Source organism: Dermacentor silvarum, chromosome 7 (genome assembly GCF_013339745.2).
Source record: "Dermacentor silvarum isolate Dsil-2018 chromosome 7, BIME_Dsil_1.4, whole genome shotgun sequence".
In the NCBI taxonomy this organism is placed as follows: domain Eukaryota; kingdom Metazoa; phylum Arthropoda; class Arachnida; order Ixodida; family Ixodidae; genus Dermacentor; species Dermacentor silvarum.
The window spans coordinates 127,185,720-127,203,254 of NC_051160.1; the positions used below are offsets into that span (position 1 = coordinate 127,185,720).

General features: G+C 43.6%; 1 protein-coding gene and 1 long non-coding RNA gene across 3 annotated transcripts in view; one reads left to right on the forward strand and one right to left on the reverse strand.

Annotated features, from left to right (window-relative positions):
- The window catches only part of LOC119459162 (putative phospholipase B-like 2), a 554,157-nt gene that overhangs the window by 186,711 nt on the left and 349,911 nt on the right, over window positions 1-17,535 (reverse strand). The gene's annotated exons all lie outside the window — the stretch shown is intronic.
- Window positions 3,407-15,140, forward strand: LOC125946970 (uncharacterized). Of its 2 annotated transcripts, XR_007468032.1 has the most exons (4): window positions 3,407-3,742; window positions 4,865-4,974; window positions 7,953-8,075; window positions 14,536-15,140. It is a non-coding gene; the product is annotated as an uncharacterized LOC125946970 (long non-coding RNA). The 2 variants fall into 2 exon arrangements; XR_007468031.1 differs by lacking the exon at window positions 3,407-3,742 and having other exon boundaries at window positions 4,723-4,974.

A 17,535-nucleotide genomic window follows, 5' to 3' on the forward strand; every position in this document is an offset into this window, starting at 1 on the left:
GTGGCTAAAGGCAGAAAAGACTGCCTGACAATGGTCCTACCACCCATCCACAGTTCAACAGTAGCGTGAACATTCTATAAAATATTACACAGTAGATAGCGAATTCATTGTATGGGAAACAGCTTGGTGCTTAAAAAATAGCGACAGTTAGCAAAACACACAAACAAATTATTTTCCCCCTCATACATTGTTAATCACCTGGCGCTTGAGGTCATACATATTCTATGGAGGGGTGGAGGACAACAAATAGGATTTAACATGTTTTAAACAAGACGTTGATATACATTTATTCAAATTAATTAGAACTGGTGGGTTTGTATTTAAAAAAGTAGGTATTAGGTATTTAAGTTCTTTAGTTCCATATTTGGTTCTACAGAGTGGAACTTGAAAGTGACTATATCTTAGTTTGTATTGCTTGCTATTAGGTATGTATCCATAAATACAGACTCGTTGTTCTGTATTTCACCTTTTATGTATGTAGCTAGCTTAAAGTTGTACACCTGATCGAGTTCAAGTATTTCATTTTTTTATGAAGAACTCTGCTGTGTGATCGAGCCATCCGAGGTTTTCTATGTGGCGTACAGCTTGTGTTTGAAGGACAGTTAGCCTACCTAAGTTTGTTTTGCTTGTGGGATGAGAATGGATGAGTGAATAGTACTACTGACGTTTTAACCAAGTCGGAACCAGATGCCGGATTTTAGAGAACATGTAGTTATTTCTGGAAATGCTAGAATCTAAATTACTTGCAATAAGTGTCCAATTCAAATTTTCTTCGAAAAGTACACCCAGAACTTTAAATACAGATATACGTTCAATCGCACAGGTATCAAAACAAAGAGAAATATCCGTGATATCTGGTTTGTTCCTGGGCCTATAACAATAAACTTAGTTTTAGAAACATTTAACTCAAGTTGATTGAGAGACAACCAAATTAGCAACCCGTGTAACCAATTATTTGCCACTGTTTCTACTTCAGCTAAATTACGACTAAAAAGAATAGACTGGTATCATCGGCATAGAGGGCCATGTTGTGTGTAAACGGTTTATTTACAATATCATTGATATAAATAATAAAAAATAGGACACCCAAAATGTACCCCTGTGGTACACCGTACTTTATATCCTTCAACTCTGAACCAACACTGTTATGGTTTAATAACTGAAATCTACCTGAAAAATTATTATTAGAGCACTGCACGGGCCGATTTTTGCGGCCCGGGCCCGGCCCGGGCCCGGCCCGGGCCCGGCCCGGGCCCGTTTTTACATTGGGCGGCCCGCCCGAGCCCGATCAAAACTTTTATGGCAAGACCCGGGCCCGACCCGGGCCCGGAAATAATCTACGTTACCCGCCCGGACCGGCCCGCCACCCCTTTACCTTAAGCCCGAGCCCGGCCCGAGCCCGACTCGAAACCGGCCCGAACCCGGCTCGAGACCGAAAAATACATGTTTTTCAGAGTTGAGAAGCCCGAGAATAGCTCGCAGAAAGCCCGAGCCCGGCCCGGGCCCGCGTCAAAAAACCCGAGCCCGGCCCGGGCCCGGGTCAAAAAGCACACGCCGTGCCCGAGCCCGGCCCGAGCCCGTGAAAAAACTCCTCTACCCGGCCCGGCCCGGCCCACGGGCCGGGCCGGGCCCGGGCTTTCGGGTAAGCCCGAGCCCGTGCAATGCTCTAATTATTATGAGTCAGATTTAAAGCGACACCTCTAATTTCATATAGAGGAAGCTTCTGAAACAGAATGTGATACTTAATAGAATCAAAAGCTGTTCTGAAGTCAAGAAAAACTCCTACAGTGAATAGCTTATTTTCAAGATTATTCAGTATTACTTCTGTAATATTCAGCAGTGCCTCTTCTCTTGACTTATTCTTGCGAAAACCACACTGCTGTTCGACAAGAGCCTGCTCTTGATCCAGAAATTTGCTATCCTGATATTTAGGATTAGTTCTAAACCGTTTGAGAAAATGGGTAGCACAGATATTGGCCTGTAATTATTTGGATCGTTTAATGATCCGCCTTTATGCATAACTACCTCTGGCTATTTTCGTACTAGGTAGCCAAATCTCGGTAAACAAAGCGTTGTTGCATGTATTACATAGCGGGGCACACAACATATCAGCAACGCCAATGATTGGTTCTGCTTTGATTTCATCGTATCCGGGTGCACTGTCTCTTTTAAGAGACCTAATTAAATTAAAGATTTCAACTTCACTGCATGGGGAAAGAAACATAGAGTTGGTACTGTCTAATGAAACATAACCATTTAGATCTTTTATGGAATTATACGTGGGAATGGTATTTGTAACCACAGCTTGCAAAGAGTGATCAATAAATTTGGTTGCTAGCGAAGAGTCAGTATATTCTACCTTGTCGAAAATAAGTGTGCTAGGGATCAAACTGTTTGGGTTGCCTTTGATTCTCCGAATTGCTGTTCATATTTTTGTAAGGTCGTTTGATATCCCTTTAAACCTCTTTCCTTTCTTCTTTTTCCTCCTCCCCCTACTAAAAATCCTATTTAAATTCAAACAGAGTTATACAGGTTTAAACTGGTTTTAACAGGGACCTGTTTGGCAACATACAGGTGTAAACAGGACCCGTTTACACACAAACAGGTCTGAACGGGGTCCTGTTTGGCTTGCAAATAGGTTTAAACGGGACCCTCCCACACAGAAATAGGTCTAAACAGGGGCCCTGTTTAGCGAACAAACAGGTTCATACTGGGCACTGGCAGGCAGGTTTTAACAGGAATCTCCGACACAGAATTTGGTCTAAACAGGGGACCCGTTTGGTAGTTAAACCAGTTAAACTGGCTCATACTGGTCCCACTGGCACCAAAAAGGTCTACATGAAGCTGTCATGCTCGATTTAATGCTTGAACAGATTTACGGTAAAATTCGATTTGAAATTGGTACACACGAGCGAGCGCTCCGCAACACCCCAACGACAGCCGCTTCGCGTCGGCGCCGGGGCACAACCAACGGCGCTGCCAAACACAGAGAAAAAAAAAGAAAGAAGAGGTAAATAAATGACAAGAAAAAAAAACAAAAAAAACAAATAAGCCAAAGCGGGATTCACCCGCGTACCGCAGATCCCAAAGCAAGCGTCGTAACCACTCGGCCACACAGACCCGCAGGTCCAGCGCTTGCTGTCCTCACTATTGAAAGGAACGTGGCTGGAACCCGCCGTATAAGCACGTATAAGACGCATAATATCGAAATACTACCACAGAACACCCATACAAACTACCACATACTACGCCGTCACGATACATGCGGTCACCAAAGGGCCGAAAGTGGGCAAAAGCACGAAAGCATGGTCGCTTTCGGTGCCCCCAAGAGGCGCTGCCACTGCCCCAGGGGCATGACCGTGCTGTTGCTGCCTGTTGCTGTGCGTGCGCGCTGCATTGAGGCAGGTCGATGTGGATGTTTAATCGAGTGTACGCTGTGCCGAGAGAAAATGTCGTGCCCCTTGTGTGCTTTGATGATCACCTAACCCCTGGGACCGCGTAACGTAGCTCGCAGTACCTTTCGCGTGGTTCGCCGATGTCGATTATCGTAGTTATGGCCCGCTTGCGCTTTCTTTGTTCCCGGCCTCTGATAATATCGCATCGGATCACAGTGCACGGAAGAATTTGTTGAGCTATTACGTGCTGTAGTTCATCCGCAATTCAACAGTGTTTACGTCGGAAGGATCGTCGTGCAGTCGACGCCGCGACCTGACAGGAGCGTTTGCCGACTACGCCTAGAAAGGTAAGTCCGGCGCTTGCGCGCAGTTTTGTAGTCAATGGTTCGTGAAGTGTGAATTGTTATACGGATCACGAGATGATTAGTAAAGCGACCACAATGATAAATGTGTTTTTCGAATGTTCGTTCATGTCGCAGTGCACATTTAGCGAACAGTCTCACAAAAAATATCCTGGAACGTATTGGACGTTGCCAGGAGCTTTATCATGTATTTGCTTTCTGCGGTGATTGTTTGACCTGAATGGTAAAGAAAAAAATCAAGCAGGGAAAGTTACTGCTTGTGTACGTAATTTCTGTATAGGTATTTCTAGAAGTACAGCCTTCCGCATTTGTAACTATATTGCGCGAGCGTCGATCATGGGCCATTTTAGCGCCTTCAACGGCGATACTTAGCGAGACCGACGAAAGTAAGCAGAGGCGCATAAAGCACTCTCCAGCGCAAGCGTCATCTGCTAAGCTGCTATTCTCAGGACGACGCACACCCATTTCATAGTATGCTGGTGCAATATAGTTAAAAATGCGGGAGGCTGTACGTCAGCTAACGGCTGCGCGAGATGGTACTAGATTGTTGTGTCTGACGCATGGCCAGATTTTAGCTTGTATGCGAATTCTACTACATATAGTGTCGCCAGACAGGCTGTATTTCTTGTGTTGGGTGTCCTGTGTGTTTTCGTGTGCTTGTAAATGTTTATTTCAGAGAAGCCGAGATTACAACAGCCGTGTTTCTTTTTCATCGAATTTTTTTTTCTGCTGAAAAATAGGGCGTTTGTTCTTGGTAATTTCCAGTGCATCGTCCTTCGAGACAATGCTTTGTTCCACCGCACAAAGAAATTCGATTTTGGAACACTTTTCATGTGCTAAGGAATTTTCTTCGTAGTACAATTCACATTTCACTTCCTACAGATTTGCGTTTGTGTGAAGCTTTTGATAGTAGATTTATGTTTGCTGCAGTTTCATTTCATGTTAAATAACCGCTTGTGGTGTAACAATCAGATGTTTGCACAACCAGATGCAGCTTCGTGTAGTTTGGTTGTGTGAGACTTTTCAGAATGTAACATGATCTTGTTAACTTGCAAGCTTGCAGTTTCAGCAGGGATTACAGTAAATTGAACATTTCTTATTGTTTAGGGATGTCAAGATTTCGTGAACCAGAGGCATCTCTACACCGCATAGGAACCTAAGACATTTCTGCAGCCGGAACAGCACGGCAAATCATCTGATCTGCATGCTGCGACAAGGTGTGTACAAAATGGTCCCTGCCACTTACACAAGCTGTAGGTTTTGTTGGTATAATTCATACCTGTCAACTCTCCTGAATTTTTCGTGAAGATGTCTAACGAGTATACCAGAGGGGGCACTTGCTTTAGGCCAGTTTGTTCAGATAAATTCCTTAAACAGGCTAAATCGGCAGCAGCAAGAACACTGAAAATATACTTTGTGATATAAAACAGCGTTGTTAGTTCTGGTGTTTCAAGTTCGCTGCTGCTTTGTGTGCTATATCTCAAGTTAAATAATGGTTAATTATGTGTGAATCAATGCAACAGTGTAGGTGCTGAGACGAAGCTTTAAAAAAATTTGTGCTACCTCGCCAATAAAAAATTTTTGTCTGCAAAATTTTTACAAAATATAAACTTCACAGGTTGCCATGTATGACATAATGTACAGCACTGTAGCTATGAATATGCAATATTCATAACTTGCAGTTTCGGTCTACTTGAATCGCATATTTTGAATCTGGCCTACCTTCAGTTTAATCAATTCATTTAAGTAGCCTCCTCTGAGTTAAATGTAATTGGAGGCTATTGTAGAAATGCATGATGTGCTCCCTACTGACTGCATTGTGGCAATTTTTTTAGGGACCATCTTGTGAGGCATGCATATCCTTTCATGTCTTGCTATGATTTGCCCAACAAAAGCAGCAGGGCTTTGGTTACCTTTGTTATTACGCATTCTTGTAGACTTACGTTTCTCTCTCTTCTAACATGTGTGCATGCGCAAATTCTGTGTTCTTAATTATAGTTCTGTAAGTTGACCTAATTGTGTATTACATTTTTAAAAAATTTGGGGGGGAGCGGGGTGTTGATTCCCATAATACTAGGGAGAACGGGACCTCAGACCAAAAGGCCACAAAAGGTGGCTTAAAGTGTTCGAAGCTCAGAATTTAACATTCTGTCTCCTAAAGCACTACCAGTATGAAACTGTTTCTAATTGCTTTGTTTTTATAAGCTAGCTGCCCGATTTGCAGCCACATTGTGAGAGAGTAGGTTTTTTTCTTCTTTTGTTTGAGTTCTTTTGTTGAATGTTCTCCTTTTTAGTTTAGAAATTTTTTCCTACCACCTCACGCAATGCTCCCACTGGAGCCTATGAGGTATGTTTATAAATAAATAAGCAAATTCCTGAGGCATGCAACAAACCATGCAAATCAGTCCCTAAAAAGCCATAAAGAGGATCTATTATTTTCAGCAGCTGCCTCAGTCGTACTGTGCTCACTGGCGCACTGACAAAAACCATTGCAGCAGCAAAGCACTACTCTAAACATTTCCCTTTCAACATTTTTAACTCTCATATGCTGTCTTCTCCAAATCGTGTTGAGTGCATCTGGAATGTTTCGGCAATTGTTTTTACCTCAACCATTATGCAAAGCAATCATGCAAAGGTTCAGCTTGTTGACTGTTGCTTATTTATACCTAGCCTGATCTCTGGAGTTGACTGTATGCTTTCTTTTTTTTGCATACCTGCCATGGTTGCTTAGTGGCTATGGTGTTGAGCTTCTAAGCACGAGGTCTCGGGATGAAATCGTGACCATGGCGGCTGCCTTTTCAAGGGGGTGAAATGCGAAAACACCTGTGTACTTGGATTTAGGCGCACTGTTAAAGAACCTCAGGTGGTCCAAATTATTCCGGAGTCCCTCACTACGGCGTGCTTCATGATCAGACTGGTTCTGGCATGTAAAACCCCATAATGTAATTTAAATTTTTTACACAAGAACTAAGGTGGCTTTTAATGATGCCACCTTTTCACATTACTGCATAACCACAAGTTTGTCGAAATAATTGAACAAATGTCATCAGTATTCTGTAAAAGCAAACTTGTCTTGTACAGCAGCTCGAATAAGCCATTTTCAGTGCAATAGCAGGCTTAGGATGTTGCCAGAAAATTGTGTCGCATAAGGATGTGCTGCATCAGAAGGCACGTTTCTTGTTCATTGTATTCATTCTAGCATTATCTCATCTCTATGTTCCTTTCAATGGTATTCACTGTGCACACATACTAAAGAGATAAGGAACATCCACAGTGCACGCATACCAAGGAAGTCACAGTCAGACAGAGAGCGATAGAGCACAGCACGCTTTCACTCTCTGTCTGTCGCTTATTTCCCTCACATGTGTTCATTGTGAGCACCACCAAAATGAAGTTACCGACTTGCCCAAGCTTCAACTCTTGTGCTTGGTGTTTTTGTCTACAAAATGCCCATAAGCAAGTCATAGTGGTGGTGATTTTCGCATGTATGGAAAAGGCTTATTCAATTCCAGAACAGCTTCATTTGTTCTAGGCATAGTAAAGAACTTGCTAGTGTTTATTTTAAAGGCTGAATTGGTAGGAAACTATTGTGGTATTCCTAATGGCACCCTTTTGCATGTTTGTGCAGATGCTTGAAGCTTGTACTATGTTGATGAAAATAGAGTTGAAGCTATAGAAGCATATTTGGTCAAAATGTAGTGAATGCTTCCCAGTAGAAATCCGGAGTTATGCTTCTTGGGACACTTATTGGTTAGCCTTATCGGGTAATGCGATTAGCCTTATCGATGCTATAATGTTGCAGGGTCTGCAGGATGGCCAGCGTTACAAAAAAATTAACATCATTGTAAGAATACATGTTCTGCAATAATATTAGGATTGCCCCCCCCCAAGTGACAACGCTTGCTTACACTATATCTGGGATAAACCAGGTTTACTCAGCCAGACAGCCATCCGTGCATGAGGGGGGGGGGGGGCGGCAAAAAGGGGCTTTCGAGTAATCTTCTTCAAGTAGATGGCTCATACATCAGATCTTTCTTACTGTGCATGCTATGTTGCTCAAAGTCAAGTTAGCTATGGGTACAATGTCTACATTTTATTACTGTTTATGCCTAATGAAGGTTGCTTTGTTCACAGTGTCACTTTCTATATTGTTTCTCTTATGGCACTAAGCTCACTTGTTTTAATGCTGCTATAGGTATGGCTCGGCCTGGTGATGAAGTGTAAGCAGAACATGCTATGCTGCGAATTGGTGCCAATCTTCACATCCGAGTTGTTCCCACGACAGTCAAGCACTACTGTGATTTGCTTCATTGGCAAGGTAATATACTATGGTGAGCTTGCACCTCAATATTGGTATTGAAAAATATGTCAAGTAAAAGACACAAGAGTTGGCCTTTATGACAGATACACTCATGTTCTTTTTTTAAAGAGCTCTTTTAGCACTGTTCTTTATGGGCATGTTTTCAGAGGATGCTTATACTCCTTTATTACAAACTGCCATGGAGCTAGTTTGTGTGTTAAACTAACACTCTTTCACTAAGAAAAAGTCCAGTTTTTACTCGCACAGCGATATGGTGCCAAGGACGAAAGGGGTGGAATAGATCAATCTGAATGCATGTTGCTCACACAAATACAAAAAGGGCGCATGGCATGGCTAGCGCGATTTGTTTTACATTCATGATAAGCAGTCTCAATGTCTAATAATTCTATTGATAGGGAGCTAACACACTGGTTCCCCATCATTTGAATAAGGAAAGATTCACATATCTCTGAAGCACTCTGGTCCTTATATTTTGCCACAATCAAGTGGTTTTTAAATATGGGTGCACATTGCACTGAGAGCAGTGCAATACTAATGTCAACTGACCCACACATCAAGTTTGCGTGGTTACGCAGCCTGTCATTTATACATTTGGCTTGTTTAGCCAATGTAGCATCTACTGCACAATAATGGTATGTGATAGACACTGCACCTGTGTACTCTACATGCATTTTTTACATTCTTTTTTTTCACAGGTAGTGATGCATGCCTTTTCATTATTTATGTGCCTACACAACAAGCCAAGCTTGTTCTGGGCCGAGAAAGAATTCTAGGAAAAGCCTACGTGCTGCAACTTTTCTCGGAACGAAAGTAGCTTGGCTCGTTGGGTTGGGTTAAATGGTTCGATGGGTTTTGGAGCCCATACGGGTTCTTTGCTCACACTAAGACACATAAGCTTGTAGGCTGTGCTTCTGTAATTTGTACAGCTCACTGACAGTGCAGGTGCGGGCCTCATCTTCACAAAGAAGCTGACTGACTGCACCTTCCACGGAGCAGGTGACTCGGGTTGAGTGAGGCACCAGTGTTGGTGTTTGTTCCCTTGTGCAAAACAGCAGCTTTAGGTTCATTGTAGTTGTAGGAAGACAAGTTACACATAACTTCCATGGTTTGAGTGGGCGCATTTCTCGTGGGGCATCAAGCTTTTTTTTTTGCAACTGTCTGCATGGGTGCTTCAGTAGCATTGGTGTGAAGTTGGCATAGAGTTGTGCATTCAAGAACTTCTGAACAATGACCTGCTGTAGTTAGCGCTGTGAAGATTGCATCGTCTACCAAGCCTTTGGTTTTCTGTTGGTGTACTTGTAATCGTGCTGTCAGTAATTTCTCGGCTTGCCGAATTATCTTGAGGCCCCACACTGACGCTATCTATGTCTTCAAGTGCAGACTTTTTAGGATAAGGTTCTTCGCTTTGCAAATGTGGTTGTAGGAAAGGTGGCACTTACAGGTGCCTATTCTAGACATTATTGAAACAAGCCAGCGAATCTTGGTTACGTCTTGTCCATAGTGTATAGCAGTTAGTCAAGGGTTGAGAAAATTGCTCTCAGTGGTAGCATGCTGGCAGTAACTTGGTCATTGACCACATGCTCATCATCATGTTACCTGATTAGATGAATTTTCGTTGAAGCTTTCACAAAATTGCCTACAGAAGTTATGGCTAACACATTTTAGCCAAGGCACATTGGTTCGTCTTACTCGTGTCCAGATTAGAAATCTATAAGTGCCACCTTTCCTTCAACCAGACTTACAAAGCTAAGAACCTTGTCCTGAAAAGTCGGCACTTTAAGACATCAGTAGCGTCAGTGTGGAGCCTCCGGATAATTCGGCCAGCCGGGCAGAAATTACTAATAGCAAGAGTTCAAGAATGCTGACAGAAAATCAAGGGCTTGAAAACTGACACATTTGCAAGATGCCAACTAGAGCAGCTCTATGTCCACTTCATAGCGACGCTAAGGGACCACCTGTGCAAACTGTCGCAAGAAAACTTGACATATTAAAACAAAAAAAGCCTGTTTAAACCAAGAAGTTAACTTCAGCTTGTCTTCCTGCAAGCCCACTAAACCTGAAACTGCCATTTTGTGCAAAGGACTGAACTTCGACACTGCAGGATACTTCACGATATCTTGGCGAGAGTAACCTGCACCGTGGAACATGCCTGCAGTCAGCTCCTTCTGAAGTAAAAGAAAAGGTCCACGTGGCGTAGCTGCCATGGTGTAACCCTGGAATCTGTTTCTGCTCCGCAACTTGAGCTTATTTTTTTCAGTGACCACAATTGCATTATTATGAAACGGAATGCATTAACAGGTTCAAACTCAGGTTAATGTTTTTATCTGCATGACTTTGTGGCCAAAAACTGATGAAAGGAGGCGCAATGCGACTATTGAATCTGTCCAGGGGACAGGGACGTCAAGAAGTTTTAAATCCATTTGCATAGGCTAACAATCGCAAGGCAAACTGCTGCTATTCCGTGAAAAAGTACCATGCACTTCTTACTTCAAGGAATAGTGCCAATCTTTTTCAGCTGTAGTTAGCACCATGTGTGTACACTGCACATATAATTTGAGTTAAATGTAAGGAAGGTATTGCAGAATAGGCCTTTTATAACTAATGGCCATAATTTTGGCATTAGTAGATCTTTGCTCAGACCATCTGACAATTTCTTGAAAGTATGAAATTTTTGTTTATGTAGCTGCTGTCAGCATATTCTATATTATCATTTGGTCTTATGCATATACTGTTTGCTCTAAAAAATTAAATTCTTGAGTTTCACATGCTAAAACCACGATATGATTATGAGGCATGCTGTAGTAGGGGACTCCGGATTATCCCTTGAACCCTTGTTAACTCAAACTCTGATATCTGAACATATCAGTTAAGTCGAAAATTTTTTCGTGGCTCAGTATCGACTTTATGTATATTTGACTTCTTATCTAGCAATGCTTCTGTGCTGTGCTCCGGGTATCTCGAAATCTTGACTGCAACACTGTAGGGAAAATGTTATCACCCAAAGGTTTCCATATGTTGTACGCAGCTGCGATATCTCCAAAAGTTGCAAGATCGCAAGTTTGTAGCAAATTCTGCTTCATTCCATGCCACTCTTGTCATCCACTGTTCACGACCGGCAGAGATCTCATTGGTAATCCGGGCAGAGTGTTTCTCTGACCCCTGACAAAATGCAATGAGCATGATAAGGCCTCCCGCTTTTTAACTATATTACATGAGAACACTATAATATGGTTGTGCATCATCCTGAACGGGACATCGCATTAGACGACTTTTGCACAGGATAGTGCTTGGTGCACCTGAGAGTTCTTCTATGTGTCTCGCTGATTATTGCGCTTAAAGGTGCTAAAATGATGCGGGATGGACGCTCGCACAATATGGATAAAAATGCGGGAGGCTGTACACATGAGCACCACAACATACATGCTCATGTGTACGCATAGAGTTGTCAGCTTGCTTATTTCCTGTGCTCTGTGTTTCTGTGTGGATCTGCTCGCTAGGCCATACCGTGTGCTGCGCCGAATGTTTGGCACGTTATTGGTATTTTTTTCATTAACAAGTTCAGGGCCATGATCTTGTAGCAATGCGTTGTCTGATGCCATTTCTAATCGTGCTTCGTCAGTTGTCATAGTGACACTGTGCCTACGTTATCAGTACGGGTTTGATGGAACATCGTATAACGGCGCTGTGTGAGAACGGATCACAGAAAGAATGCACAGAGGACAATCGCCGAACTTCAGCTGAGGTTTACAGCAGAAAAATTACACAAGCAGCAGTTTCTGCGCAGAAACATTGGACAAAATACCGCCATGGCGCACATTGTGTCGGCGCGATCACAACAGATGGTCATGTCATACAACTCTACGGAACATCCTGATTTGCGCAAGATCAAAGACACATTTGTACTACACGTTATACAATCAAGTTACGCTCTTCAAGCCCGCCAACTTGGAAACCTTTTGCAAATATATCTCTTCTCTTTTTGACAAATTAAGTGATGCGGTGCTAATGCAACCTTCTCCTTCCTTTTTTCGTGTGAAATGCCTCAAGCAATTCTCTCTCTTTTTGATCCTTAAAACTTCCTAGTATACAAGTGTCGTCGTACACTGGAGTGCAAGGACACCTTTTGCAATGGTCAGCCGAATGACCCCCTGCTACGAAAGCCTGCACGGATGCTCGATGCTCCCTCAAATGGTCATTAAAACATCTACCAGTTTGGCTGACATAACACCTGCCACAAGAGAGCGGGTTGTGGTAAACCACCTCCATCTGGCAGCGTACGAAGCCCTTAGCATGCTGTTTCGCACACTTATGTGAAGTGCGTGCACTGTTCACTGCACGGCAAATTCACCCCAGTTTTTCTGAGCGGAGAACACTATGGGAAGGCCGCACTTTCCGGCCACTTTCTTCAAGTGGTGGGAGAGGTTGTGCAAATAAGGCACCATTAACAGCTTCCTTGACCATTCTTTATCGGCTCCCCTGCTCCCCACACCAGACCTTACTTCACCAAATAGGCTTTCAACAACAGAAGCGATTGTTTCACCAGGGAAACCCACCTGCTTGAGCCTCTTGGTTTGCACTCCGAGCTTTCTGATGCTCGCATCACCATTCAAGCGCGGATCTGATACTGTTCAATGCGATGTCTCTCTTAACAAGTTTTGAGTTCCAATAGTCCCATAGTCTCCTCCGCTCGGAAAAACTGGCACGAATGTGCTATGCTGTGAACAGTGCACGCACTTCACAAAAGAGTGCAAAACAGCATGTTAAGGGCTTCGTACGCTGCGAGACAGAGGTGGTTTACCACATACCGCTCTCCTGTGTCAGTTATGTCAGCCAAACTGGTAGATGCGTTAATGACCATTTGAGGGAGCATCGAGCATCCGTGCAGGCTTTTGTAGCGGGGGGGTCGCTTGGCTGACCATTGCAAAGGTGTATTTGCACTCCAGTGTACGACGACACTTGTATACTTGGAAGTTTTAAGGATCAAAGAGAGAGAGAATTGTTTGGGGCATTTCATATAAAAAAGAATGGAGAAAGTTGCATTAACATCGCGTCATTTAATTTATCAAAAAGAAAAGACATATATTTGCAAGAAAAGGTTTTCAATTTCGCGGGTTTGAAGAGCGTAAATTGATGGGGTATAACGTGTAGTACAAATGTCTCTTTAATCTTGTGCAGATGAGAACGTTTGTAGTGCTGTATGACATGATGACTTTCTGTTATGATCGCGCTGACAATGTGCGCCATGGTGGTGTTTTGTCCAATGTTTCTGTGCAGGAACTGCTGCAGTAAACCTCAGTTGAAGCTCGGCGATTGTCCTCAGTGCTCTATGTTTCTATGTCCCGTCCTCACATGCACCGTTATAACATGTTCCATCAAATCCATACTGACAACATGGGCACATTGTCACTATGACAACTGACGAAGCACTATTAGAAACGGCATCAGAAAATGCATTGCTACAAGATCGTGGCCCTGAACTTGTTAATGAAGAAAGTACCAATAACATACCAAACATTCGGCACAGCCCGTGGCATGGCCTAGCACGCAGGTCCACACAGAAACACAGAGCACAGGAAATAAGCAAGCTGACAACTCTATGCATACACATGAACATGCATGTTTTGGAGGCCAGGTGTACAGCCTCCCCCATTTCTAGCTATATCGTGCGAGCGTCCATCACGCGTCATTTTAGTGCCTTTAAGGGACAATAATCAGTGAGACCGGCAGAACTACTCAGGTGCACCAAGCACCCTCCTGTGCAAGAGTCGTCTAAGGTAATGTTCCCTTCAGGACGACGCACGACCATATTATAGTGTTCTCGTGCAATATAGTTAAAAAGCAGGAGGCGGTACCTTCTCATGCTCATTGCACTTTGTCAGGGGTTAGAGGAACACTCTGTCCGGATTACCAATGAAATCGTGGCGTAGAAAGAAGCAGAATTTACTACAAACACCATCATAACATGTTCCATCAAGCCAGCAACCAACTAGCCCATCTAAGTCTCATAATTATCAGTATGGGATAAATCAGCCAAACACGGATGCTAAAGCCACTATTCCACAACGGTATTTACTTTGCTGGCAGAAAGGTAGCTTCCAAGTAATTTATTAGCGTGACGTGTCCATGCTGCTTTTTAAATGTGTATTTTATGCTTGTACTACTTCTGTTGCTTCAATACTATTGTTAATCGAATAAGTAATGTCTTTTTGATTATAACACTTGTTTCAGTGGCCCGCTAATTGTGACAGTTTATTCTACCACAGTAATGCATGTTCCCTTAGAATCATAGCCAAATTGCCTGAAACCAGTTACCTTTGAATGAGATTTGTTAGTATCTCCTATATTCTGAATGCTTACCCATTCTTATCTGTGTGAACATACGCAAAACTGCTTTTGCCTTTGTGTGAACCTGTTGCATAAGTGAAAAGAAATTGTTGGCTTTTCTTTACTTTTTCAGGTGCCCTGCAAGCTCTCACCAAAGCAACACATTCCACTGGTTTTCTGTCAGAGTACCATTGTAGAATTTCGAATAAACTATGCTTGTCAGATGTGCGACATGCCCCGTCTTAAAATCAGAGCGCTTCAGTAATAATGTTTGAATGGGTGTACATAAAAACACACGTAAAGTATACTTATGTCTTTCTTTTACAAGTCCTCTTCACCCGACGTTTTTCCAACTTAAAATTACGCTTTGCTGTACATTTGTTTTATGCACAAACCATTACAGCAACACAACACTGCAGTAAAATGAGTACAAATGATAAAGCATGCAGTACACCTGCAAGAATTACATTTGCATACTTGTAGTACATATGAAAATGAGCTACCGATCTTTTTCAGGTTGCATACTCTTATAGGTTATACATGTCAAGCGCACTCATAGGTCACACAAAACTCGTTCAAGGCTGATCTCAAATCCATAAGTGCACCAAATAGATTTAAAGAGTGACTTATGTTAAGTGACATCGGACCAGTCTAAAGAAACCTGGCTCAAATAGGGAAATAAATAGGTTCGAACAGGGTCAAACGGGGAGTGGACTAAACGGGGACAAACAGGTCTGGGCTAAATGGGTTCAAACGGGGACAAACAGGTCTGGGCTAAATGGGTTCAAACGGGGACAAACAGGTCTGGGCTAAATGGGTTCAAACGGGGTCCCGTTCCATAATCCTATTTGATGAAACCCGTTTGAAATCAAATAGGATTTTTTAGTAGGGTTGAGAAGCGATTATATCCCATAGTTGTGTTCGTGTCGCAGTGGGCTATCCATTGCGAGCGTGCACACAGTGGGCGTGCGGGCAGTGCTTAGGTGCTCTTCGCTCTCTCATTTTTGGCGAAGCAACGTGCCACATATTGGAACACGAACACATTAGCGCCGAAAAGCACGAAGTCGAGGGCCGAAGCCGGTGATACAGAGCATGTTTCTGTGGTCAGTGTCTGGCGCCAAGTTTTTGCTACAGCGATTACAACTAACGGGGCTTTATGTATATCATAGCGACAACTGGAATATGAGGGAAGTTAATGTGCACAGCCCCAGAACAACGGTAACCACCTGTGGTTATCGCCACAATAATTTATAGGTATCAATGACGCTAGTAGTCTACAACACGATTCCCAGTGAAGCTGCTTCAGTCAATTTTTTTTTCGATCTACGGTACATTTACGTAAAACATTAGAAACAGCTAGCATGGTCGTATTTCTTGTTCAAGGTACATTTCAAGTGCGCACGAACTTGAAAGAGCGAGCACTTACGCTCCTGTTCGCTTGGGGGCGAGTATAGAGGGCTGGTCTGTGTGTGGCTTGGCGCCTCGGCCCGCTCCGGGTCTCGCGTCCTCAGCTTCTTCTTGGAGCGACGCCTGGTTCGCGCTCTCTTCTTGCGGCTACGTGACCGGGTCACAGCATACGCATGGGTGCTGCTCTCCTGGGCGCTTTCGTGGACGAAGTCGCGCTGCTCTGGTTGCGCCGTCGGTGAGCAGGGCGAATCGCTGAGGACGGCGTCGGGTGTAGACGGCTCCATGCTTAGGAAAAGGTTGCTGTCGACTTGCGGACTATGGCGGCCTCACTGCCTCCTTCTTCCTCCTCTTCTTCTTCTTCTTCCCAACGTTTTAGAGTTATGGCACATACCCTTAGTGCAAGAGTTGCCAGTAAGATATGTAATATGTCTAATATAGACTTTACGGTCGAGGAAAAAAAATTTGTCGTGAGCACCACAAGGAAAGATCCGTCCATTTCACACGAATTACCTAAATATACGTCGGGCGTACTTGTTATATTTTGGTAATGAGCCAAACACGCCGGACGGACCCGCTGTAGGCTTGCGTATGTGCACGTTGATTGCGACTAGAAGGTGCTACGCCTATAGTTCCACACGCCCATGCATACTTTATGGCCTGCCTCAATAAACTACAAGCCCATCAGATCAGCAGTGCATGGTGACGCTTGTATACAGAATTTCGCGCACTCAGATCTGCACCAGTGAACGATAGGTACTTCCTCTGTTTGAGCGTTCCACGAAGCTGTGCGTCCCGAGCTCAGCCTTTTGTGTGTGTGATCATATTGGGCATTTTGCTATCAGTGACAATGATAAAATAAGAATTTTACGACGACCTTGTCATGAACCCCTCACGGTCGTCTGCAGTGTGATGGCCCCTTATGACGGAAATGATTATGCAGCACTGGAGCACGTCATAGTGCGAGGGCAGACACGATAGTATACCGAGCGCGTAGACCAAAGCCGCCGCAGCCTTGATACAAACCAAAAGCGTATCACCGGTGTGCCTCAGATGCGTTTAATAGTCAATGGTTGGTGACATCACGCACTGCATAGGCACGTTATTTCAGTTGCGTTCCGGCCGTGTAGTCGTAGGCCGCGTATTGTGTGGACCGAAGAAGAACATGCATGCCTACGAAGAACGATGGCGTGTGCAGAAGCGGGAACGGACGCGAAGGCGGAGGGAGGCGTTAGCAGCCTCCCGCGCCTTCGCCCCTATTTCCGCTCAGGCATTGTTACAGAACCCATTGCCGTCTACCATAGCGACCACAAAGCAATAGTCACCATATATAGTGGCAAAATAATGAAGACGGTAGAAAATTACAATTATTGTCGTATGTGTCTTTATTTAAATGAATATAGTTTATCACCAAACTTTCTAAGGAAAATAGGAGGAAATGGGGTATTGAGGTTACTCCTTCAGGGGGGGGGTACTGATCTGCCACAACCATTGCTCCCTTTAGGGGGTAAGTGCGAGGGGATGAACTGTTACTCCCTATGCGGTTACCCCTTCAAGGACTAACAGTTGCTCTGTTGCGATGCTCCTCGAGGCAGTAACAGTTATTCTTTCCGATGCTCCTCAAAGTTGGAATTAATGTAATTAGTGATTTATACGCTGGTAAAAAAATTGCAGAGGTGAAAAAGGAAAGAAAGTGCCCGCAACTAGGATTTAAATTTACGTCCTCACG